Source organism: Penaeus monodon, chromosome 17 (assembly GCF_015228065.2).
Source record: "Penaeus monodon isolate SGIC_2016 chromosome 17, NSTDA_Pmon_1, whole genome shotgun sequence".
NCBI classification, from domain to species: domain Eukaryota; kingdom Metazoa; phylum Arthropoda; class Malacostraca; order Decapoda; family Penaeidae; genus Penaeus; species Penaeus monodon.
The window spans coordinates 36,944,247-36,949,481 of record NC_051402.1 but is presented as its reverse complement, the minus strand read 5'-3'; the positions used below and the strand labels follow the sequence as shown (position 1 = coordinate 36,949,481).

The 5,235-nt window shown below is 44.9% G+C and overlaps 1 protein-coding gene across 1 annotated transcript in view; it reads right to left on the bottom strand.

Moving 5' to 3' along the window:
- LOC119583719 (endoglucanase E1-like) overlaps positions 1–3,459 on the bottom strand; it is a 36,931-nt gene extending 33,472 nt beyond the window's left edge. The window contains exon 1 of the mRNA XM_037932371.1: positions 3,336–3,459. The gene's annotated coding sequence lies outside the window, so the exon portion shown is untranslated. The remainder of the gene's footprint in view (positions 1–3,335) is intronic.
- Between the last annotated feature and the right edge of the window lie 1,776 nt (positions 3,460–5,235).

The window sequence follows — 5,235 nt, the reverse complement described above, 5'->3', positions numbered from 1 at the left end:
AGAGTGGAGCGGGAGCACAGGAAGCGCGCACGACAGCCAACCGAGTCGTCCCCCTCCCCCTCTCTCTCCCCCTCCCCTGTGCCTCCTCTCGAGCGCCACACGCCGAGATGAGCCGATCGTCCCGACGTCTCTCACAGGCGTCACAGCCGGAGGAGGAGAAGGAAGTGGCCCTCGACGCCCTGTCCCTGGTGACGGCGACCTGGCAGCGCAGGTGGCCGGGACAGCTCGACTGGGCCGGACGCAACGGGAGCAGAAAAGAGGCTGAGGAACAAGTTTGGACAACTTCTCCCCTTCCTCTCCCCTTCAGCCCCCTCCCTCCTCGGCCTGCCTTCTCCCCTAGCCCTCCTCCTGCTCCTCCAGTCGCAAAACACGACCTACCGACGTCCCTTCAGACACTCCGGCGGCGCGAGATCAAATAACTGGTCAGCTAAGATGAAAATCCCGGTAACTCGTGGCGCTGTGAGCTGATCATACACTTTCCCCTCTCGGCTCCGGCAGATGTACACGTGCTTGGTGCTCTGTTCCTTATACGTCTCTCTCTTTTTTCCCTCCCCCCCTCGCCGATGACTAATCCATGTAATTAATAAAGAAATATCGATTCCAGTGGCTATTTTTTCTCTCTCTTTCTTTTCTCTTCTGCAGGTACTCTCTCGCTCTCGATACATCATTAGACACTTAATGCTCATATGCTTTACAAGACCATATTAGGAGGACCCATATACTGGACCCTCTGTTTTTGTGTACCGGACACACGTAAGTTAGATAAATCCCATCGGTTGCCACCATATATCCAACACACCCAAAGATTGAAGTTAATTGCCTCATCTACAAGTTCTAAACACCCCAGCGTCGGCCGCAGTGTCTTGCTCGACATGCCAGGGTGACGAGCAGATGGCTGTCACGTGCTGCTCACACACGAAGCTTAACGAAATGGCCTGAGCGTGACGTCGCGGCATCGCTTTGGTGAAGGTTGTTACATATGTGTCGTTCAGGCGGAGATAAGTGCGTGCGTGCAAGCGTGCGTGTGCGTGCATGGGTGCGGGGAAGACAGGACGGAGACCGATGGTTGACAATCGTGAGTCCACACTTCGGACGGGGAAATTTCGGTTGCGATTTTTACTTTCCCTTGGAGTGTTCTCCAAAAATCGTGGATTGTTTATGGTTTTCACAGTAACAATAGCATTTTCGCCTGTTAAAAACGTAAATATCAGGCCAGGCCATCAGATGATACGAACAACGTGGCGCGCATCACAAATCAGAGCACGTAAACTGGTATTTGTTAAGTAAGCAAAGATCTGGTATGGGCGGCTGCAATCAAGAGAAGGTGGAGAAGGAAAGCAAGAAAAAACATTGGACAGCTGTGAACACGAGCGATACAGAACCCTTTCGAAGTGAACGCAATGCCTAAGAAAGTCCATATGCGGCAGCTGGGAATATGAAGGTTATGTGCATCCTTATAAGGCAGCTGTCAAGAAGGGGCCAAGAAAGTCCTTGTAAAGCAGCTGTTACCATAAGGGCGAAAACCAGCCCCCTTCGACAGCTGGAAACATAGATGTTGAATAAAGCTTCCGATAACGACTTAAGATGAAATAGACAAGGGAGTGTTATTCACACGGCAGATGTTTGTGTCCAGCCGCCTGCCGTAGGGCATCTATGTACGTATAGCTTACAGGGAGGATGACAGCTGTGTACGTATGGTCACGAGTAACAATGCACCTGTGTACGAACAGCCTCGAAGAACAAGGAGACTGTGTACGTATAGCCCGTAGGAACAAGGCAGTCGTGTACACATAACCACAAAAAGCCAAGCAGATGTTTCACACTGCATGCCAATCACACTTGGAAGAAAAAAAGGGGACTAGGAGAGAATTCGGCATACGGGGGGGGGGGGGGGCAGGTGAGAGTACATGTACCCGTGATTCTGATGTTTTTTGAAACTAATGATAGACAGATGCGGCAAAGCACTAAAATCAGGTCTTCACTCAGCCTAAACAAGTTCTGAGAAGAAAATATATATATGAGAGAGAGAGAGAGAGAGAGAGAAAAGAAAGCAAACCAGAGAAGAAACAACACTAAACAGAAACAAGAAAACGAAGAACAAAAAAGAAAAGAAAAAAGAACGCACATCCGAAGGAGATGAGATGAGAGCATCGTAAAAAAAAATTAGCCCGAGGGAAGCAGGTGTAAATAAACAGAGGAGATGCGAGGGGCAAGACAGACAGGTGTGTGAGAAGGTCGGCCAGAAAAGGCAGGTGTTCGAGAATCAGAGGCGGGGATAGACAGGTGCTTCTGTAAAATCGACGTAATATTTTCATTTGGTATTAAATTTTTTTGGTACTATTTCGAGGTTAAGAGTGTGTATTGAAAGAGATTGGTAGCGTGTTTTTTCGCCATAATTCGGTTTTCTTAACAACCGGACGAGAGACAGAATCGTGACGACGTCAATGGAATCCACAAATGCAATCAATGTATATAATTAATTTGACTGGGCAAACCAGGGAGTTTAATTATTCACACGGGCTCTAATCTGGCGATAACAAGTGATACTTGCGCATGAATATTCAGTGCTCAACATGTGAATATATTTGACAAAAATAATAACTATTTATTTGCATACATTTTCCTGCGAAAGAGGAAGAATCACGCGTGTATTTTCACGTGCGTGTACGCACGTGTTTAATAATGCAAATTAATATATTCAGGAATCACATACACATACATATGTGTGTATACATATAAATACATACATATACATACATATAATATATACATATATATATATATTATATGTATATATATATATATATATATATATATATATATATATATATATATATATATATATATATATATGTGTGTGTGTGTGTGTGTGTGTGTGTGTGTGTATTATATATGAACATACATATATATACAAATCACACATATATATATACACTTATGTATACACACATACATATACAAAGGGTATGTCTCTGCGTCCACATACGTTTTCACGCATAATGTCCAATCCTGTATACGGCAGCGCGAGGCCTCCGCTTTGCCCGGAGCTTACAACTCCACCAAAGTAGGTATCTTCCCGACCCATGATTTTACAAAGGTTATCTGCTAAACTTGCTATGTGTTAGTGTCCGTCGTTCCACGTTATTGTTAATAGCATATTTCATATATGTACGGTGTATGAACTCATATACCAAGTTCTTGAGAACATCCTACCGCAAAACGAAAGCAGGTTGGAACTGTGGGTATTTGACTGAAATGGTTGAAATTCCTTTAAAAAACGATATCGGAAATAGCACCTTATCACTTGCATAATCGAGCACACTATAACACCTTACCTACAACGACGTGTAGAGAAAGATGGGAATTTCCCTCGGCCACGGACTGCGGCGGCGAATGCTCAACAAAAGATGCAAGTTCGGGATCGGACTGGAGCTACACCCTCCTCTCACCACAGCCAGAAGCGCACTGCGGGGCCCAGTCAGGTGGGGGCGCGGGGCAGGTGAGCGGGTGACGAGGGTCTCGGTGGGGAGGTGGGAGCGGGGGGGGATAATGGGGTGCGGGGGAAGGGGGAGTGTACAGGAACATGGGAAGGGGAAAAGAGCTCGCGCTAATTGAGGAAGCAGGGATTTGATGATAAATATTGACTGGAGGAAATGTGTATGTGTTAGCAAGCTGCTGCTGGAGTAGAGGTGCATTTTCGCTGTTAGGATTTCGCCCGAGCGTGCGTTACTCCACACGGAGGAAAGCGGTAATTCCTTGAATAAGACTTTTTCTCTCCTCTTCTTAATCCCATTTCACACCAAAAAGAACAAGGCACGTCAATGATTCAAAATCACGTGATACTTACAGTCACACACACAAAAACGACAACCACACCTATACTTTCCTTACACCCTACAGACCGTACACACATCCGGGGAATACATGTGCCTTAAAGTATTGCATTACTTCAGTACAAAAGGTCAACAACACGGGGAGGGAGGGAATCAATTCATAGACCTCGATTCTATATCTCACACACGCAGTCGGGCGGCCAGATGACAGAGAAGGGTGTAAACCGAGAGTATGTGATGGGTGGAACCTGGAACGCCCATCCTACACCAGACAGGCCAGTCCGCCCATCCCAACATGGAGAATTAAACTGTTATCTGTAAAGAAATGACTAAGATATGAGCCGGACGGAAGACTAGCTCTGCCATATGTCGGCTTCGAAATGGGTCCTTAGTGATTGGGTTTTCTCCTGCCAAGGGAGGGAGGTTCACAAAAGGTCTCTGTCTGTCTGTCTGTCTGTCTGTCTGTCTGTCTGTCTGTCTGTCTGTCTGTTTGTCTCTGTCTCTCTCTCTCTCTTTCCTCTGATCACGTAAGGCTTGCATATTAATGAATTTTATTCGTAAATCGATATTTTAAACCAGCGTTCCCAACAGCCGGCAGCCAGTGTTCTATCAATATGCACAAGAATTACTATTCATGCAGCCAGACCATATAGTATTCGCCCAGTATATGTAGTAACAACATCCAAGAATTAGCTTCCCACGTGATGGTAACATTCGGCGCGTGGTTGGTCGTGTCTTAGAATCATTAAACTGGCCCCTCATGTAGAAGCTAGATGCAACAAGCAATCATTCATGCACAACTTGCATTCAACGACCGACCGCTGAGGTTATAACCAACATTTAACATTAAAAACATTCAAGGCTTACCCCCTCTCGGTTAATAAACATGCAGCACATGTTTCCTCATGCAAACAATAGCATAGAGAAGCTCAGGTGTGTGCATGTATCAGTAACATCAAACACCCGCTTTCCTCATGTACAAGGAACATCCAACATTCAGCTTCTTATCATGCACGAACATTTAACACTTGGTCGAACTGCCATGCACGCTAACACATTGGACTTGTCAGGAGCAGTCTATAAAGTTAATTACTAACCAGCTTCACTAACCTTGATATCATAGAGATGTTCTTTTCACTAGAACAACGAGTTTGGTTGCATGCATCGTGATCCCACTCATGCATGCAATAGACTCCTTATCTGTGCTTCAATTTTAGAAACTGTTCAGTAATATTATTTTTTTCACTTATTCTTATTATTTTTCCGCTATTTTCCCTCTTTGTGATCTTTAATTTTGATACACAAGCTAGAATTTTTTTTTTGACCTCTCGTGCTATCGTTTTTTCTTGAAGCATCCAGTAAAAAGGATGTAAAATATATATAAAAAAAGAGAGTAGCCACT